Source organism: Elaeis guineensis, chromosome 15 (genome assembly GCF_000442705.2).
Source record: "Elaeis guineensis isolate ETL-2024a chromosome 15, EG11, whole genome shotgun sequence".
Taxonomy (NCBI): domain Eukaryota; kingdom Viridiplantae; phylum Streptophyta; class Magnoliopsida; order Arecales; family Arecaceae; genus Elaeis; species Elaeis guineensis.
This window is the reverse complement of record NC_026007.2, coordinates 22665902-22688665: the sequence shown is the minus strand read 5'-3', so window position 1 is coordinate 22688665 and position 22764 is coordinate 22665902. Positions and strand designations below refer to the sequence as shown.

Here is a 22764-nt window from a genome sequence, read left to right as displayed (position 1 = left end):
TTGCCCCTTGTACCAAATAAGATGTGGCAGTTTTAGAGCATACGAAATCTGATCTGGAAGGTTAATGTAGAACCCAATCACATCCCCCTCACTGTACCCCTCCTCCCTACTCTTCTTCCTAAAGGCCTTGCGAATCTTGGTCCCATCTATATCTCTATACCCCAAGCTACTCTCATCGTACCCTACGGGAGCCTGGAGGTTGACTTCTTCGTGGTCCACCCAAGCCTGATGTGGGGAAAATCAGAGTAGGGGGGTTTTGGGAGGAGCGGTGGCATGGGTGGGAGAAGCGACGGCATGAGTGGGAGAGGCGGGAGAAGCGGTGGTGTGGGTGGGAGAGGCGAAAAGGCTGTGGTGTCGGTGGGAGAGGCGGCAGCATACATGGGAGAGGCGGTGGCTGGGGAGGGGAGGCGAGGAGAGATAGTGCCGCCAGAGCCGAGGGAGGGGAGGGAGTTTGGAGAGGACAGTGACGGTGGGGACCTACAGAGAGAGGAAAAAATCTTTGAGAAGCTAAGTTGGTAGCATACGTGTGGAGAAGCTAAGTTGCCGACATCATAATATTTTTTCATAAAATATATAACTATATAACTATATATATATATATATATATATATATATATATATATATATATATATATATATGGGATTATAACACTAAACAGCATTCATCTTTGAGACTCCTAATCTATGGCTAGCCAAAGGAATAAAATACTTTGAATATTAGAAAAGACATCTGCCTCCCACTTCTGCAGACTCGATTAACTGTATATTAGGTGCTTGTAAGCTTCTTCCTAATCGTGATGCAAAAGTACAAATATTGCAGACCTTTAAAAATATTTGTAACATACATTTTCAAATATTGTAACGGTAGGTACAGACTGATTATAATATCTTAACTAAAATATTTTATGAGTTTATTTTAACATTCATATCTTTTATAAATGAGTTTTCATACGTCATATGTGGTGCAATAAAATTGACATAGAACACACCATCCAATCATATAAGAGTACATAGTCGCTGCTTTTCAATGCGTATTTAATACTTGTAGTTTTATATTTTAATTTAAAATTTTAAATGATAAAAATATCTCTCTTGCTCTGAAAAGTTTATGATATTCTGTTACCATATTATGACATCCGTGATCAAATTATGACTTCTGTACACAGAAAGTCATAATTTTTTTAAAAACTATATATATATATATGGGATTATAACACTAAACAGCATTCGCCTTTGAGACTCCTAATCTATGGCTAGCCAAAGGAATAAAATACTTAGAACATTGGAAAAGACATCTGCCTCCCACTTCTGCAGACTCGATTAACTGTATATTAGGTGCTTGTAAGCTTCTTCCTAATCGTAATGCAAAAGTACAAATACTGCAGACCTTTGAAAACATTTGTAACACACGTTTTCAAATGTTGTAAGGATAGGTACAGACTGATTATAATATCTTAGTTAAAATATTTTATGGGCTTATTTGAGCATCCATATCTTTTACAAATGAGTTTTCATACGTCATATATGGTACAATAAAATTGACATAGGATACATCATCCAATCACATTAGAATACATAATCACTATTTTTCAACGCGCATTTAATACTTATAGTTTTATATTTTAATTCAAAATTTTAAATGACAAAAATATCTCTCCTGCTCTGAAAAGCTTATGATATCCTGTTACCATATTATGACATCCGTCATCAAATTATGACTTCTGTACACAGAAAGTTATAATTTCTTTCAAAAGTCATAAAGAAAAAATGATATTTTCGTCATTAAAAATTTATGAAATTTTTAAATAATAAAAATATCTCTCTCTTCTTTATGATATCTTACGATCAAATTATGAATAAGAAGTTATAATTTGACCATAGGATATCATAATATGACCACAGGATGTTATAATTTTTTAAAAAGATGAAGAGTATTTTTGTTATTCAAAATTTTAAATAAAAAAATAAAATTACAGATATTAAATGTGTGTTATAAAGTGATGGCTATATGATTCAATCAGATGGAATAGTATATTTTTTCTACACTACATGTAATGTACAAAGAATTACTCCTTTTATGATGCCTGCCTGATTTCAATGGGCCAGCTTTTAGGGCCAACGCCATTCTCGTGGCTACTGCTTCTTCACCTTTTTCTTTCTTTTCCGCCATCGGTAACAGAGGATGGAGAAAACTCACCATAGGCTAATAAACGTGATGCCCCTGCATCCACTCTAACGAAATAAGATAGGATAGGGAGAAGGTCTTCTAACCAAGCCCTTTTAGCTTGATCGATGCTTACTATGTTGGCCAAATAGTCTACTACGTGATTACCTCCCGAAGAACGTGGAGACGAGAATTTGTAGAACAAAGATGCTTGATAGTTCTAGGTGGTGCCAGATGTTGCGAACATTCCTTGCTACTAATCCATGTGACAACAGTTTTAAATATCCCTCCAAGATATGATTCTGGAACATAGTTACATCTATTTCAAGTTCATACCAAATAGCCATTAATTCAGCCATAGGAGCGGAGTTAGCAACGGTCGGAATAGGCGCAATACATGGTACTCAACTTATTTGATTTCGCATGGCAAATCCAACACGGCAGAATTAGGTTGAATCAAACTATTGAAATTCACTTTTCAGATAATCTGGTTGTGGGGGCTTCTAGGAAACAATTGTTTGTGAAGAAAGATCCGCAAACTCCTTTTGTATACGGTAGCCCTAGATCACCATATATTCTTGCTTGCTTCCTGTCCAAGCACAATCCCAAATGACTCAGCTCAGCCCACTGGGCCATCTCAACTATGCTTAGCGCTCCACAGATGTCCTTCTGTAGTTTTAGTTACTAATTGGCATCTCTGCAGATTTTCAAGTGTACAAATTATACTTTATGCTGTTGTCAGCCACCTATAAGAGACTATCTTGTTGTCTTGCCTAAGCCAATCACGGGAAAAGGTACTGTTCTTAAGAATTTTGCAAGGTGAAAGGAAAAATTTTTGGTAAAGACCAGAGTCAGAATAATGAAGCATTTGCTCCCAAAAACAAAAACCCATTTTAAGTTAATTTGGCTAAATTAGAAATATAAGTATTTCAGATGCCAAACATAAAATTTTTGTTCAATCACTCTCAAAAATAATGGCATGGTAACCTTGGAATGGCCTGTTTCTCTGAATGTATAGACAAACTGTGCTATAAATGTAAAAATTTGTTTTGAGATAGTTTATAGATATTGTGTTATGAGATGCAAAGGATGAGAACCTGTTTCAAGATCCCTGTAATTATGCCAAGATGTTAGTCCATGACAATGGAACAGTTGACTGACAAGAAGATTTGATCTATAAGTTTGACTGATTAGAAGATTTGATCTATAAGTTTCTGTAAGAGAGCAGCCATGGCAATAGAACATCCCAACTTTTGATTTCCACGGATGGACGTCGCACTTTAGTATAATGCAACCAATTTGTAAAATCAATTAGTTAGACAAGTGCTACTCATGCTAGAGGAGACTTGTAGAATGCTTGGACATAAGTTTCTAAAAACCAACTCTAAATCTTTAGTTTTTTAGGTCTAACTGTCTAAGTTTTAGACTACGGAAGCAAGCCTTGGTCCATTATATAGTTCTAGGAGGCTACAAGTTGTAGGATTGATAGTAACATAATTGAACCTGTTGGTGCAAGATTTCGTCTGGCGTCGAGATGCTGAAGCGGACGGTGAGATGGATCTCCCAGGGACATGATCTACACAAAAGTCCAAGCTAGAAGTTGCTCTGACGGAGATCATCCAATACTCAAATCAGAATTCCTATTTAACAGATGGAAGAGTGTGAGAGGCAGAATAATGGTGTACTTTTGTTAGGACCCTCTTTGGGCCTCCTTTTATGGACGGAGGCAGGAGCTTTGGTTGGTAAGTTGGTTGGCACGATCTCGTCCGGCCGGAGCGTAATTTGTGCATAGTGGTAGAACTATCGTTCGAAACTCTCGGAATATGGTGGTTATGATTGTTTTATCCATTTTGTGATAGCTGTCATCTAGCAGGTGTTGAATTTTAAACTGGTGTACCAAAATGATATCTGTGAGCCGAGGACTGATCGGTCACGATTAAAAGTCAGATACTCTGTGCCGTCCTCAAATGAGGAAGTCCAAAGCTGGGGGTTCGTTCGACAATGGAAAGCCGATCGGTCGGACGTGATCGGTTGAAGACCGTTATCTGGTCAGACTAAGCTAATCATTCAAGTGCATCAATGACTCTTCAGCCAAACTATAGAGATTGGCCATCAAGGAAACATTAGCAGTCTCGGGCGAGGGTTATCGAGTGTCAGTTGATGGATCTTTATCTGCTCAAGCTGTGGAGCACCGACGAAAAAGAAGTCGAGGACTAGTCAATGATAGAGCGATGAAGGTTGTGGCCGACGATAGGTCGGCGGAGGCTTAGCAGGCAGGCTTACTAAGCATGGATATCTTGGGCCTTGGGGTTCTTTATATCATCGATCCGTACAAAATTTTCTCCTAACACATACCTCCTACTCTCAAGTTTGAGCTTTAATCGGGCGAAGGGAGTACGCCTACCTCCTTAAGTCGAGGATATAAAGAAGCTTTTCAGTTGATGGGATGTTGATATCTTGCGATATTGTCGTTAGGGCATTGTGATTATCAAAATAATTTTAACTATTAAAAAAATATTAAAAATATATAGAAAGTAAAGAGTCGGATCGAATCCATAGAGAAGGCAGTGTTGATTTGAAATCTTTAATTATTTTTTTTTAAAAAAATTAAAAATAAAATTATAAACAGAAGATAGAAATTAAATGATGTAGAAAAATAAACTTGAGATCTACTATTTAGATCCTAGCTTCTACTTACAATAAAAATAAAAAATAAAAATTTAAAGAGCATAAAAATAAATTGATACTAAGATCGACTAATTAGATCTTAGCATCTACTTACAATAAAAATAAATAATAAAAATTTAAAGTGCTACAAAATAAATTTTATATTAATTAAAATTAAAATTTAATAATAAAAAATTTAAAAAAATAATAAAATAAAATAAAATTATAGCAAAGATCTAAAGTTGATCAGTGCAGCCTCATCGGAAAGATGGTTGATGACCTCTTTTTCTTTTTTCATACTCTGTGAAGCAAACTAAGATTCTCTTCTTTTTCTTTTTGGATACTTACACTTCTTCTATTTTTTTTATTTTTTATAATTATTTTTATTTTTTTCTACTGCCTCTACTATTTTTTCTCTTGTGTCATGGCCCCCTTTTATAGATGAATTTTTCTTCGAATTCTAGTAGTAAACGGAGTCCCAAAATCCTTCCAAAATGTGTCCAACCCATGTCCTTGCATTCTAGCCATCAGATCTGATCCAACGCACGAGATCGCATCAAAAAATCAAAGACCAGTGCCTAATCTCAGTCGGATTCAATGTCAGTCACTGGATCAAGATCAACTTTCATTCTAAATCATCAGATGGCACAAAATCCCTCTTCTCTGGTTTAGTTCTCAATCGGCAATGAATCCCCACCATCTAATCAACCTAACACGTGATATTGGTCGTTCAATCATATAAAAGATGTGGGCCACCACTGCTGGATATGGATTAGAGAGCTGCTGGCCATCTGATCAGGTATAAAAATCAACTTGGACTGTTGATCAGTGCCAAACTCACCTGCTCGATAAAAATCGAAGACTACCATTCCCATAGACCGTGCGTGGACCTGATGTTGCATGGTCTATGACCATCCTGTGAGCCGCACCCTATTCTGTGGACCGCTTATGGACCGAGCAGCCAATCCACTATACACCGAAGGTTTTTTAAAATTAATTTTTGGATATTTTTGCTTGATTTTGCTTGGATTTTGTGCCTACAAAATTAGAAAAAAAATATAAATTAAATTTTTTATTAAATATCTAATGAGTGTGAAATTATTTTGGTACTTAAATTGATCAATCAACTTAACATCTATTTTCTATAAATATGCTCTAATTTTATATTTTTTAAAATTATTTATTTTTACAAGAAAAGTTAATTTAATTATGAAATTAATTTTTTTAGAAGATAATAGCATCATTAATTATCAAAAATATCTAAAATAAATATAAAAATATATGACTTATCACACCCCCCAAGTTACTCATTGCTAGTCCCTTAGCAATGTAATAAAAGTATCACCATGTTTCATTAAGATTCTTCTTTACAGAAGTAGATCTAGGATTGAAAATCAAAAAGTTTAGCAAGTATTTACTAACTAAGTATTGAGGTTCAGTATCAAATTTCATAGTCAGTATAATTAAAAACTTTCTTAGAATATATCTAAAGATCTACAGCACTTATGTTTGTAATGATTAACTTGGCATTTGGGTGCTATTTTGTAAAGGATAAATGTATCTTCTCTATCACCTATATTGGTTAATTTTTTATACACCCCCAAATTAAGCTCATGAACTAAGGTAGCTTTCACACTGGTTCTTTTCTTCTTTTCTTTTTTTTTTTAATAATGCTGAGCATCCTGACCTTCCCTCCACTGTTTGACATGAACCTCTACACTTGACTCAAGTGTAGAGATCCAGTTATTAAGCTTAAGACAATTCATATATACTCTGTATTTTATACTTTTATTTTATGCAGATAGCTTTTTCCTTAAATTTAAATTTTTTTAATTGGGTTGTATATCAATCATCAATTTTAAGTGATAATTGAATTCTCAATTGGCCTTACAGTCAACACCTACTTTGCCTCGTCAGTGTGCATATGCAATTGGAAGTGATGATAGTCTTTAGGTGACCTAAGTGGACTCCTAAAAGTCTGACTGACTAGTCTACTCTTTGACTTACTATAGTCATTAGCAAATACTCTTTAACTTTTATCATTTTTTTCTTAGTCTATTTTGCTTAGAATTTTTTTTCTTAACACATAGTTTATTCAAAAAGTTTTCTTTTAAATTTCAAAAGATTTTTGCAAAAAAAAATTTAAAAGAATTTTCCAAAAAAATTTTAATTTTTTTTGAAAAAATTTTAATTTTTTTTTAAAATTTTAAGAGATTTTTTTTACCTTCCAACTTAAATACCATTATCTCTAATGGTATAAATTAAAGAAATAAATTCAAACCATGAGGATAAATCAAAAAATATAGGGAGAGAAATAATCTGAGAAGAGGAGCTTATCAACAATATAAAGGCTATAATTTTTTTTTAAAGTGCATAAAAATAAATATTGGTCATCTCCTAACAAGTACTAAATTTATCATCTTCAGTCAGACATGAATCGGGTTCCTAAATAAACTAAAATAAAAAATAAAAAAATCTAGATTATCTCTCAAGAAGTGCTAAGTTTACCATCTTCAGCCAGACCATGCTGATTCTCTCAGCTACCCCATGTTGAATATTGGATTGATAAATTTCAATGATTTTGGATTGCCAATCTTAAGAAGATGGCCTACGATCTCATTATTGATAAATTTTAGTATTTTATTATCAATTTTCAAAAAATAGTTCACGTTCCTATTCTTTATCATTTTTATCTCTCTAATTTTAAGAAGATAACTTACAAACCCATTCACAGACTCTTGTTTGTTGAGAATTTCTCCTATTTATTTTTTTAAAATACTCATGAATTAAGTTTTTGAGTTAGAAGTTGAGTTTGATGCAATAGATACCAGAAGGGTGTCACTTGATTCTAAACATGTGTACTCAAGTGTAACCAAGGGCGACTTCAGTTTTGGAGGAGGTGATGATTCTAGAAAAGAAGAATCGGCTTCTAGGACTGAAGGAAATGAGACTCTTGATTTATATGTCTTGGGTAACTCATCCGTTCTCTTCTTTCCTTTGTCTTTCTTACTCAGATTGGAACCAACATTAATACCAGTTTCGGGCTCAGATTCTTCTATGTGGTAAGTCTTAGTACTAATCTCTTCTTTTATGTTCTTATTTTGGCTAGCATCAGTACTAACCTCTCTCATCTGATCTTGGTATGGGTCCTTAAGAATCCTTTTACTTCTAAGCTCAAAAATTATGTTGGCATTCTCAAATTGAGGATCTTAGATGGGACATTGAATTGATGATTAGATCCAGGTAGTTGGTGGATAGCGGATGGGTTATTCCTGAGATTTGTGATAGGCTGGCTTGATAATTAACCTGGTTCTCTCCTTATGGTGGACTCAGCTATCTATCCGATTTGTACTTATAGTCTAGTGATAGATTGCTGTTGGGTATAATCAGTTGTTGAAGTTGATTAAACCTATCATCGGCTAGATTGGTCTGTTGAGGAGATGGATATGATGGTTGATTGTAATAGGATGGCTGGGTTAGCTGACTAGCTGACGTTTATTACAGACATAGTTTGGATACTGGGACCTATTTTGAAAGTTTGATATAGGAGAAATTTAGGTCTGAGCCTAAGTCTATTGGGGTCTCCAAGAAAAATTAGGGTGGTTCCTCCAATCTAGATTATGTGTTTGAAAATGAGTCATTAATAAACTTGTTCTTAAATAAAAGGTAAAACCTATGTAGCCATGGAACATTTACTCGTATGATGGGCTGGGCTAGCACAGATAGAACAAATCTCCTAAAAATTGAGAGGTGACATATATTGCACAAGAGTTTGTTGACCTAGGGCTATGACCTGATCTAACTTCTAAGCAAGAAGATCGATTTTATCTAATTTCTGAGTTATCAAGTTCAAGTTGACCTTAGGATTAGAGTTTGTATATTTAATTTTATAAATTTTTGTCTATTTTTGGTGAGGAATCGATCTTTCATAAGAAGATAGTGAAGCATGATTGATCGAGTTCTCGCTCAAAGTCTCAAATAGGGCATAGGCTTCATCTTCACTCTTGCTCATGAATGTACCTCCACAAGATGTATCAACCATCTGTCTATATTGATCACCTAAATCTTTATAAAATTTTGGATAATTTGCCACTTAGATAGACTATGGTGTGAGCATTTTCTAAGATGTTCCTTAAGTCTCTCCCATGACTCATAAATCTGTTCTCCTGGAAGTTGAGAAAATCTAGTGATAGCTCGTCTCATGGTGTTGGTTTGACCTATGGGATAGATTTTTTTTAAGAAACTCGTGCTACATTTCAGCCCAAATTCGGATTGATCTCCCTATTGTGCCAAGCCAGTACTTGGGTTTGTCCTTAAGTAAGAAGGAGAATAGGGTCAGTCTAAGTGCATCATCAATAAAATTTTGAATTTTGATTATGAAGCATATTTCTAACAATTTATCCAAATATTTATAAGGATCTTCATTGGTGTTCCTATAGAAAGATGGGAGCATCTGGATTGTGGTAGACTTGATCTTATAATGACTCACTGGGATTTCAGATAAGTGAATACAAGTCGATGGGTTATAGATGGAAGGAATAAAATATTTTTTCATCTATCTAGATGGTTCTTTCAGATTTTCAACCATTTAGTTATCGAGTTTAATATGTATCAGCTATTCAATTTTAGGGTTGGGTTTAACTAGGTCAGGACGAAGTGATCTCCTACCGTGCATATACCAATACAAACCCTAATGTGTAGTTTAGATTTTTTTTTCTTATTTTTTTTTTCAATCATAAGCAAGTTAGCAAACAATTAAATCGAGACACCTACGGGTTACTTAGATCCAATAGTTTGATGTAATGTGAATCAGTCTAGATGCAAGTTGGATCTGTTCTCACTTTCTTCAACTAGCCAAGTAAGAGATGGGATTGTGGGAGTCTCCTCATTGCTTACTTTAGATACCAATTGGATTAGCCAGGTAAGCTAACAGAACCAATTAAATAACTATGAGTCCACTTAAGGTTAGTCTTTTAACCTTTTGCCTTAGATACCAGTTTCAATGGTGAGTTCAGACTTACTTTACACTTGACTTCATCATAATACTCGAATTGAACTCAATTGATCCTAGGAGTCAATATTTACTGAATTTTAGTTAGACTTGGGTTAATGCGAGATGCTGGTTGGTTATTTTTGGACTAAAAAAGAGTGATGAAATCTTCATCTTATCTTGTTAATGAGTATTGCTCTTAAATTAATTTGAGATGAATATGCACAACTAATTTTAAATAAGAGATTCTATACAATTAATTTAGATGCATGAAACTAATTAAATATGAAAGCCTACCTTGTCTCCAGTAATCACTAAATAAATAAATAAATAAATAAATCTAGATGATGAATGCTTCTAAACAATTAGGATTTTTATTCTTGTCATGAAGTTTTATTAGGTTCAAATGGGTTATTTTTAAATTAATTTGAAAAGAAAGTAAATAATACTAAAAAAAAAGAAGTCTAGGGATAAGATTGATCTCACCAAGCAAAATTGAAAATTTTCTATCTCTTTTTTGATTTTTTTATTTTTTTTATTAAAAAGAATAAAAAATATTAGTAAGTTATATTTATAAAAAAATCAAAAAAATTAAATGTTAAAATTAGTGCTTTTTCTGACAATGGTGCCAAAATTGATAATCTGACGATGTTGTCATTAGGACACCATAATTATCAAATTAATTTTAATTTTTAAAAAAATATTAAAAAAATATAAAAATAATAAGTTGGGTCAAATCCATAGAAAAGATAGTGTTGATTTGAAAATCTTTAATTTTTTTTAAAAAAAATTTAAAAATAAAATTATAAATAGAAGATAAAAATTAAATAGTGCTGAAAAATAAACTTGATACTAAGATCTACTATTTAGATCTTAGTTTCTACTTATAATAAAAATAAAAAATAAAAATTTAAAGAGCATAAAAATAAATTGATACTAAGATTTACTAACTAGATCTTAACATCTACTTACAATAAAAATAAATAACAAAAATTTAAAGTATAAAAAAATAATAAAAATTTAAAGTATAAAAAAATAAATTTTATATTAATTAAAATTAAAATTTAATTATAAAAAATTTTAAAAATAATAAAATAAAATAAAACTGTAATAAAGATCTAAAGTTGATCGATGCAATCTCGTCGAGAAGATGGTTGATGATCTCTCCTTTTTTCTTCATACTGCATGGAGTAAACTGAGCTTCTCTCTTTCTTTTTAGATCTCTATATTTTTTTAATTTTTTTAAATTTTTTATAATTTTTTTTTCTATTTTTTTTAGCTATCTCTACTATTTTTTCTCTTGTGCCATGGCCCCCTTTTTATAGATGAATTTTTTCCAAGTTTTGGTAGTAAACGGAGTCCCAAAATCCCTCTAAAATGTGTCCAACCCATGTCCCTATGTTCTGGCCATTGGATTTGATCCAATGCATGAGATCGCATCAAAAAATCAAAGACCAGCACCTAATCTTAGTCGGATTCAATGTCAGTCGTTGGATCAAGATCAACTTTCATTCTGGACCGTCTGATGGCACAAAATCTCTCTTCTCTAGTTTAGTTCTCAGTCGGCAATGAATCCCCACCATCTGATCAACCTGGTGCATGATATGGGTCATTCGATCATGCAAAATATATGAGCCACCGCTGCTGGATATGGGTTGGAGAGCTACTGGTCATCCGATTAGGTGTAAAAATCAATTTGGACCATTGATTAGTGCAAAACTCACCCGCTCGCTCAATCTGCTCCCCTGCACTGCGATAAAACTAAAGACTACTATTCCCACAGACCGCGTATGGATCCGATGTTGTGCGATCTATGAACCATCTTATGAGCTGCGCCCTGTTCTAGACCGCTCGTGGATCGAGCGGCCAGTCCACTGTATATCGAGGATTTTTTAAAATTAATTTTTGAATATTTTTGCTAGATTTTACTTGGATTTTGTGCATGCAAAATTAAAAAAAATATAAATTAATTTTTCACTAAATTTCTAATAAGTAAAATTATTTTGGTGCTTAAAGTGATCAATTAGCTTGACATCTATTTTCCATAAATATACTCTCATTTTATATTTTTTGAAATTATTTATTTTTATAAAAAAAGTTAATTTAATTATGAAATTAGATTTTTTAGAAGATGTTAGCATCGTTAATTATTAAAAATACCTAAAATAAATATAAAAATATACGACTCATCAGACGTGCATGACTTTTTAGATGGATGTGAAGCAACATAACCAAACCATCATGACTGAGTTAAATGAGCATCGATTCGAAATCTCTCTTTTGGAGCATGATATCAATTTGGCCAACTAACAGCTGTGGCTAACAAACAGGGAGGCACCATGTGCCGTAGGTCGTTTGATAGGAAATGATTCGATATCTCTAGAAATTATTTTTCTTCGATCGTAAATAGGAAAAAAGTCTTTTCTCAACTCTTCGATTGTTTCTAGTCTCTTTTGTTCTCCCTCTCTTTTTTTTGTCTTCTTTGTCCAGGTCATCACTATGTCATCTTCATTGCAGTCTCTTGAAAGTATTTTTGAATACTATGCTAATGCATGGTTAAACCCAAATCCTCTTTAGACTTGAATTTCTATAAGATGAGTATTGGACCAAGTCAATTGCATGCAATATGGGCAGCCAAGAGTTGGTTTTCCATCATAATTAAAGTTGGAAGAACTTGAGCTCACACCCAAATTGGATTGGATCCATGGGGTGCCAACATGAAGAAATTAGGCTCTCACCCAAATTGGATTGGATCCATGGGGCGCCAACTGTTGGTGCCCCTTGACCTTATGCGACAAGGATTGGGAGACTAAGATGGGGTGCACGCCCCATCAGGATTTGACACCAATTAACGTAAGTAGAAGGCACCTAAGAGTCCTAGTATGAGTTGATTATGGATTTCTTATGAGATAAGGATCTGATTTGATCAAAGTCCTAAATCAAATAGGACTCCTTTTGGCCTATAAAAGGATCTTGAGATGTGATCTCTAAACCCTAAGCAATCCAAGGTTCCAAGCCTCCATGCCTCCCCTCTCTCTTGGCCTTCATGCCCTCTCCCTCTCCTCTCTTCCTCACGCCTCCACACCCAAGGGTTGGGTGGGTTTTGGCTTCCATGCCCAAGGAGTTGGGCGTCCCCCTTTCTACACGCCAAGGGTTGGTGCATTGCCTAGAGAGAAGGAGTTCTCTCTTATTCTCCTATCTTCCATCAAGTTGCATGCTGTTTTTTTGAAGAGAAAATAAAGGAGGAGAGTCCTAAACTATTTCCGTGGATACCTATAGAGGTCGGACACTTATGCAGCTCTAAAAAGAATTAGAAGAGATATCCACAATCATCAAACTGTGATGAATATCTATTTATGTTTGACAAATTTTATTTGCTGCTATAGATCCTAAGAATATGATAGGGATGATCTCATGAGATGAGATCTATAAGTTTCATATTAGATAAATTCACTTCTATTGCATGTATAAAATTTTTTGTTATTCTAGCATGCATACTTTGTACGATTTTTTCTTTAAGGTGCCGACATGCTGTCTGATGATCATGGATTAGGATCCTCTTTAATAAGAAAAGATCGATAATCATTGAAAAGAAGTCCTTCATTGGACTAATCTTAGAGACAAAAAAACTTCATAGAGAGAGATATGGTTTAGAGAGAGAAAATCTATAGAGAGAGAAAAATGGAGAGAAAATAAATTTTTTAAAGAAAGAAAGTGAGAATTCAAGCTCAGAGAAGGTAGAGAGGAAAGAGAGAAAAACTCCATTTCTTCTTTTTTCTTTTCTTTTCTTTTTTCTCTCTTTTTCCTTTTTCTTTTTTCTTTTTCCTCACGTTTGAGGCGAAACAAGGGATCTCCTCCCCTTCTATTAATGAAATAGGGGACCTCTTGATCCCCTTAGATCTTGAAATGAGGGAGTCCCTCAATCGATGCCCCCTATGGCCAAAAGGGCAACCACGATGGCGAGACCCCAGACCTTGGTCCGATGATTGCAGCAGCAAATGGTGCCGAAAAGTCAAGAACAATGCGTGAATAAAATAGGGAAATACAATTAGATTTTTGAGAAAAAAATCTTGACACTAATCGGTTAAAATCCATGGTTTAACAACTATGGAAGATTGAGGAGAAGATGTTTAGAGGATTTACTTGATCTTCGATAGGAACTAGTATGATTGTCAATGGCCAAATCAAGATTAACCACCAACAAATCAAGAAGAAAATAAAGAGGAAAAGAGCAGCAAACTTTGATGATTTTCCGATGAGGAAGAATCAGAGGGTTGAGGCCTTTAAATAGGTCTTAAGGGAAGATTAAAGTTCAATTTCCACTCTATTATGTGGATTTAAGACTTTGAATCGGAGAATCCTTTGGGAGTTCTTCCATGAAATTCGAGATCCCATCGAATTTCCAACGCATGTGCTAGCTTGTTTCTCTTTTTTGTTTTCATTTTTTTGTTTGCTATTTCTCTTGGTGGGTTGGGTCAAATGGGTTAGTCTGATTGAGCTGGATATTATAGTGCCTAATCTATCTTCATCGATCCTCTTCAACCAACATCCTGATGGAAAAAGTGTAGGGGTTCATGCATGAATTTTAAAATATTTTTAAAATATAATGCAGTAAAATATGTAAATTAAATAATTTAATATATAAATGTATATAATCAAACAACTAAACCTTATAACTAGGACCTATAACATGTCATGTTGCATTTATAAGTCAGAAAATAAAAGCTTTGGTATTGATCAAATCAATACCCTAGATCTAAAATAGTTTTAGATTTAAAACCTAGATCACATCTAGGTAAGAGAAGAGATCAGATCTCTTACCTTCGTGTGGATTGAGAACTCCACGATTGATTTTCTTTGTTGCCTTTGGTGCTGCACACGCATCCGATCTCTACAGGTGATCCACACGAGGCTGCAACAAAATCGAAGGTTCGTCGAACGAAGATCCGCTCGAAGTGCTAGCTTCTTGCGGATCCCTCCGGATGGTTAATCTAAAAATATTCTTCAGATCTTTTGGATATTCCAAGAGATGAAGAATATGAGGAGGAATGAGGAGAAGTCAAACCCTTTGATCTCCCTAAAATCAGAAATAATATATAATAGAAAAGGTCCTAAGAGAAGACAGTTCTTCTCTTTCAGGACATCAACAATTGATGTCCTGAGAACATCTCTATGCTAGGACATGAGGAGACCTTCTTCTCTAGATATTTTTTAAACTTTCAGATCTTATGTTATCTAATTTTTCTAATAAAAAAAATCTCATGATTGATGGAGAAGAAGGGTTCTAAAAGAAACCTTAAGAGAAGACCTTCTTTTCTTCTTCTTCTCTCATCAGGACATGATCAGATCATATCCAAAATTAGATCACCATGCCCCAACTCATTGGAGCATAAATTCACCACACCATCCCTCTTTCTCTCTCAGATTTTTATCATATAAAAAAATAAAAGTAAAGAAAAAATAAACAGAAAAGAAAACAATAAGAGAAGATAATCTTTTCTCTTACCTTTTGTCTCTACAAGACATCAACTTTTGATGTCTTGATAGAAGACTCTCCTCCAAGAAAATTAGTGCCTCAAAACACCCATGCCATCCTCTTTCTTCTCTACTTTTTTTATGAAAAAATCACAGATTTTTGACTCTCTCAAATCATCATATAGGAGGCACCAATATATAAGGTAGACTAGGTCAAAAGACCTAGTCAAACAAGGAAACTATGGGGCATCCAACTCTTGGACGCCCTTTCTCTTATTTTCTACGTGGAGAGCAGGAAACCATGCACAAAAGAGGTGTCATAAGGAGAAGGTAGGTATGGAGAAAGTTGGCGCAAGAGAGGGGAGAGGAGTTCTTGTGAAGAGAGACTTTTTTAAAAGGAAATAAACCCAAACCACTTTCCATAATAAACCCAATCACTTTCCATAATGAACCAAATCAAATCTGATTCTAATCTCTAGAATAAGTAGTGTGAGATTACTTTATTTAGACATGAATATCACATAAAAAATATCTAAAAATAAATATGTGGGTATGGGCTTTCTTAGGTGGCGCAAGGGAGAAGATGGAATCCTAGTCTAACTAGGATTCTCATGTAGACTAGGTCAAACTCTTTGAATCCAATCTAAATTAATTGTAACCTAATTAATGATGATCCTAGTCTAACTAAAAGTCTAATTAAATCAAATTAAATTATATTTAATTCTGATTTAAATCCTAACTTAATTAGGAATTAGGTGCAAACAAATCCTAGTCGAACAGGGACTTATTCTCCCTTGCAACCGGCTTATCCAATAAACCAATTAGACTTAATCCAATTAAGTCCATATCAATTCTAATTGAATCAAATTCAATTAGACTTGATCTCAGCCCAATTGCTCAATCAGATTGAGCCAATTAGCAATCCAATTGCTAATGGATCCTCCTGCAACACTTGCATTAGGTCAAACATCAATCACATTGATCGTTTAACCTTAGAACGATTCTCAATCATCGATTAACCATCTGATTAGGTTACAACCTCTTATGTGTGTGACCCTATAGGTTCAAACCTAAGCTGATAGCACAGAAATCAATTTTTGTACCAGTCGAAGTAACCATCTAGCAATGGTTCCCGACATCCAGATAGGTCAAATGTATGCAAAGCAACATTCTAAGAATCCTGACCCATGGTTATCGTATAATTCATCCCTTTGATCAATAATGCTCAAGTCGACTTCGAGTATGTTGTCAACACTCATACAAGTCATCTCTATTGTGTCTCAAAATTTTGCAAATCCCGTGACTCCTCACGAAGATTACCCAGGCCTAGGTTTTGCTAAACTGAAACACAACGAGACATTCTCTTCCTGAAGTTAATCAGGAGTGGTCAATCCCATCTTGACTCACACACTGACTTCACAAGTACTTGATTGTATCCAAAAATTTTTCGAATCTATATTAAAAATATAGGTAGTCCGGTACCAAAGCATAGTGAGTTGCTCGCAAGTCATCATGGTGATCTCAGGTCGGAGAGACACTTATACCCATTGGCCTTAGCTAGCTACTCTTGATAGTAGAGTGTTACATTGGTCAAATTCAGTGTAGATGTACTCCTACATCTCATCTGAATGCCATACCAGTGTCTCCACACCACTTAATTATGAGGACAACCAACACATATGGCATACAGTGACCTACATTTGATAAGTTATCGTCTTTGTTAATAACTTATCATTTGGTCGTGAACAATTTAAGAACCATCCGATAAATCCTCCTTTATCAATTGATTGTGGTTCTAGGGACTTCATCATAATTTAGGAGTTCAATTAAGGAAAATAAAACTTTTACGATGAACCTGCCAAATAACTATTATTATTAGATAATTCATATACTAATTTCAATCATCTACCACTTAGATGATTAGCTTTAGGATATATTTTTCAATAACTCCTACTTGTACTAAAGCCAATCAGAACAATATTAAATATCCTATCTTCCACTTGAGTTCGTGGAACTTCTTAGTTCTGAGGCCTTAGCAAATGGGTCGGTCAAGTTCTTCTTTTTCATCGATCTTTTTAAAATCAAAAGTGATAACAATACAGAGTATGCTGGTCCTTTGATTCTTTAGCCAGAGCTATGGCTCTAGTGCTATGATAGGACTGGACCATCGATGGAGGATGTCACTCCCAACCTGCTAATGAAGCTCAGTAACTACACAGCTTACATGGCAGCATCATATGCTACGATGTACTCTATATCACTAACTGAGTAGGCTAAAGTATCCTACTTGGAATCTTTTCAGCAGATTGCTCCTACAATTAGGGTATGATTCGATACTTTCTTGTTGTCATCATGATCTGACTGAAATCGAAACATCCACATGTTTAAAGTTGGTATTTTCATATATGAGTCACTAGACCTTAGTATTTTTCAAATATTTAAGGATTGTCTATACAATCTTCCAGTAGTTCTTATTTAGATCAAACTGGTACTACTCACTACCATTAATGAGTATACCATATCTAATCTTGAACATGGAAAAATTAGATGACACCCAAACCTTTATTCCTTACAATGCTGGAATGCCATTCTCGATTAAGAAAATTTCATCCACAGATAACACAAGGAATAACACTACAGAACATTTTGCCCACTATAAATGCAGGGTTCCTCTTTGTTCATAACAAAGACATATGTTCAAAATGTATGTTCCAACTCTGGGATAATAGCGAAATGAGCTTTATAGGTCTCCACCTTTCCGTCTACGCTACTCTGATCCTTTTGAAAAATTCATTCACACCCAATGGGTTTTATCCCTTCAGGTGAATCATCTAGTATCCATACACTATTGATTTTCATAGACTTCAATTTGGATTTAATGGCTCCAAGCCACTTCTCAGAGTTAGACCACTGCATTGCATCCCTATAGGTGATTGAATCCTTGTTAATCTCATCGAGCTCAACAGGATCGCTGTCCCAGACTTAGACACTGAAGTGTCTGTCTGGCTAATGCGGTACTCTACCAGATCTCCTTAAAGGTGTTACTTTAATGGGTTCCGAGTTTGATCTAATCAAATCCGATTTTATAGGTTTACTAGATTATATCGATTCATTTTCTACCAGTCAAACTTCCAAGTTCAACTTGATAGGCATCAGTTCCTTCTCTAAGGAACTCCTTTCCAAAAGGAATGCCCTACCGCTGATGAGCATCTTATGTTCTTCAGTATGTTAGAATTAGTAACCTTTAAACACCTATTGGACCAAGAACCAAATTTATCTGTATGCAAACCTTTGACATAGGCCGATCAACTCCAAACCCAAAGGTGAGAGAGTCTAGGTCTATGCCCGATCTATATCTCATATGAAATCTGCACAACAGACTTACTAGTATATTTTCAGAGTAAAACAGGTAGTCACACAAGAGCACAATCCTGAAACAGGCAGAGAAGTGAACCCTATCGTGGATTGAACCATGTCTAACAAAGTTCAACTTCTCCTTTCAGATACACTGTGTTCCGAAAAAGAATTCACTGAGAGAAAATCCAATTTTCTCCTAGATATGTCACAAACTCACTGGATAAGTATTCGCCTCCTCGATCTGATCGAAAAGTTCTAACACCTTATCCAGTTTGTTTCAATCTTTCATTATTGAATCATTTGAACATTTCAAATGATTAGGCCAGACGCACCCATATCCAGATAGGTCGTTTGTAATAAAATATTAATATCTTTCTCTGACACTTAATTTTACAGGTCTACATACATCACTATGTATGAGATTTAGAACTTTATCAGCTCCCTCATCTTTTTCATTAAAAGGTGACTTTGTCATCTTTTCAAGAAGACAAGACTCACAGGCTATCAATGATTCACAATCATTGGTGTCGAGATTTTTCTCTCAAGCTAATCCATTTATCCTGTTCTTGTCAAGGTGACTAAGCCTATAATGTCAAATATAGACATCCATGACATTATCTAACTTCGATGTGTACATTACACTTAATAGGCTGTGTAAATGTTAAATGTCATTTCTTTATTATCCATATATTATTGTAACATTATTCATAATAATATCATAATAATCTTCCTTTATTAATGAATGATGATCATGTTTGGCCAAAAGGTCAATAAAGATTACATTCATCATAAACAATGGACAATAGTAGTAATTACTCTAAATAACAATATTTGAAAAAAAGCTCTACAATTCTTAAAGTTAGGATTGGAATAAGACTTCCATCCCTAACATTCAAGAATTTCTCACCATTTTCAAACATTTCACTTACTTGTAGTCCTAGTAATAAATTGCATAAGACCATGGTATCTAATATCTAGGTAGTAGAATTACATAGAGAAACTTTAAGGTGTTGTTATATAACATCCTTGATGAGCAACTCTTGCTCCTTTCTCTTGTTCAGCCTATTATGGTCAAGAAAAGCAAGACAATTCTTCTTCCTATGATCCTTCTTCTAACAGTAGAAGCAACATGCCTGATTTGGATCAATTTTGGACTAATTATTTTGACTGGACTAAGAAGCCCCAATATGAACCCATTCATACTGCTGAATCAAATTCAACTTTTGATACTAATTAATAAAGTTGGGTCCCATAAGTCATCCCTGTCTAACATCGATCGGAGCAATTAAGGTTTAGCTTTATTTTGAGAAAAGAGAATAATGACCTAATGTATATGAATTATTTTAAGCCTAGATATTTAGATTTTAGTCTCAAGGTTCTCTCACTATTTTATTCAAATTGGTAGCCTTTACCTCCAATTCGGAGAATTACTTTAATTTTTTAGTAGGTACTAGAATCTACATAGACTACACATAAGTCCGACTTTGGTCGGCCAACCATCTGCATCTACGGGTAAGTTCATTAACCAATTATTTCTCCAAACAACTTCTAGTAATTTAATTTTGCCCCAAAATCCTAATCAGTAGGCTTTGGCCTCCACTGTAAGGATCTGGTTAGGTCCAACCATTAACATGACCATACTTGGTGCATCTAACCAACGAATGATTAAGCCTAACTTTGGTTGGCCAACCTAACCACCATTAGAGAGATACTTTCAAGTCATCATATGATGAGTGATAATTCCATTAGTCAACAAGCACCAGGCCTTTGGATCTGCAATGATTATTGAGTTAATGGACCCATTATCAAACACCTTAATGGGAGGCTATGACTCAGTTATCTCCATAACTTTATTATTTTAAGGACCTAATAATTTTAGAAGATTTAAAATTATTAATGATTTAAGGATAGAAAGGACATGGACCAATTTGCTCCCACTAACTTCACCAAGTCAAGTCCTCCCACTGACTTCTCAAGTCATTAACAAGGACTAGGATCAAATTTGATCCATGGGTACCTAAATCAGTCTCACTGAATGAAATCAGACTCACTGATTTCCTATGTGACATGGGTTAGCACGAATCAATGAGCAACCAAACCAAGACCTGATTAACCACATTGGCCAGGTAAGTTTGATCGGTGGAAAGGTCTGCCAAAGCTTGCCTTAGACACCATAAGAAATGGTCAAGTAAGCGGACTGTCAATTAAAAACTACTGATCAAATTTACCTTAGACACCAACTGGTTTATCAGTTTTGATTTGGTCTGCCTAAAGACTCGGGCTCAGCCGCTGAGCCACGATCAGTATCCATTTGTTAGATATATGGACTTTGATTAACTATAACTATTGAAGTGATTTATAGAAATGACCTAATTCTAATTAACTTTTAATTAGATTTGATCAATTTTTTAACTTAGTCCATATTTAATCTAACCCTAGGTCTAACCCAGTTAATGACCTGATCAAAGCTAACCCATTACCCTTTAATTCATGTTTTATGAAATTATCTTAGGATCTTTAAATCACAAACTTAGATCCTAAACAATCACTTAATTCTTTTAATTAAGTTCATGACTGAGGGTTGGGGTTCGGCATTTCAAAAATTATTTTCAACTTTTGAAAGGTTTAATACAATCTAGTGTTGTTTCACTAAATAGATCGACTCATTTCAAAAATAGATCGACTTATTTCACTAAGAAACACTAATTATAGGTTAAAATAATTAAAAATAGTTAAAAAAATAATTCAGACAACTTTTCAGTCGAGCTGGTATGCTGGTTGAGCCGATCGAATTTATGAGAGCGCCAGCTCGATCAGCAAATAGAACCTTCGTAAGATCCTGTTCTTGGCTGATTTTAATCAATATACATTACATAAAAATTTATGAAATAAAATAGACTTAATCTAAAATATTTATGATAAGATTTATTTAAACCTTTTAATTTTCTAAATCGCAACGTACTAGGACAACCTTTGCACTGTAAGGGATAAATCTTACAGCGAGACAACCTATAGTCCGTGCGATCATTATTTTATGTTTTAGATTTATTTTAATACAATCATGAACATGTTATAAAAGAACCTAGATGCTCTGATACCACTAATGAAAAAAGTATAGGATTTCATACATGAATTTCAAAATATTTTTGAAATGTAATGTTGCAGAATATGTAAATTAAATAATTTAATATACAAATGCATGTAATCAGATTACTAAACTCTACAACTAGGACCTATAACATGTTATATTGCATTTATAAGTCAAAAAATAAAAGTTTTGGTATTGATCAAATCAATATCCTAGATCTAAAATAGTTTTATATCTAAAATCTAGATCACATCTAGGTAAGAGAAGAGATCAGATCTCTTACCTTCGTGTGGGTTGAGAACTTCATGGTTGATTTTTTTTGTTGTCTTTGAAGTCGCACACGCATCTGACCTCTACAGGTGATCCACACGAGGCTACAATAAAATCGGAGGTTCATCAAACGAAGATCTGCTCGAAGTGCTAGCTTCTTGCGGATCCCTCAGGATGGTTAATCTAAAAATATTCTTTGGATCTCTTGAACATTCTAAGAAATGAAGAATGTGAGAAAGAATGAGAGAGAAGTCAAACCCTTTGACCTCCCTAAAATCAAAAATAATATATAATAGAAAAGATCCTAAGAGAAGACAGTTCTTCTCTTTCAGGACATCAAGAATTGATGTCCTGAGAATATCTCTATGCTAGGACATGAGAAGACCTTCTTCTCTAGATATTTTTCAAACTTTCAGATCTTATGTTATCTAATTTTTCTTATAGAAAAAATCTCATGATTGATGGAGAACAAGGGTTCTAAAAGAAATCTTAAGAGAAGATCTTCTTTTCTTCTTCTTCTCTCATCAGGACATGATCAGATCATTCCCAAAATCAGATCACCATGCCCTAACTCATTGGAGAATAAATTCACCATGCTATCCCTCTTTCTCTCTCAAATTTTTATTACATAAAAACACAAAAGTAAAGAAAAAATAAACTGAAAAAAAAATAATAAGAGAAGACAATCTTTTCTCTTACCTTTTGTCACTACAAAACATCAACTTTTGATGTCTTGATACAAGACTCTCCTCC

General features: G+C 34.3%; 1 non-coding gene across 1 annotated transcript; it reads left to right on the top strand.

Moving 5' to 3' along the window:
- The first annotated feature begins 8930 nt into the window (after positions 1-8930).
- On the top strand, positions 8931-9037 carry LOC114913297 (small nucleolar RNA R71). The gene has a single exon (XR_003799305.1). It is a non-coding gene; the product is annotated as a small nucleolar RNA R71 (small nucleolar RNA).
- Positions 9038-22764: the final 13727 nt, after the last annotated feature.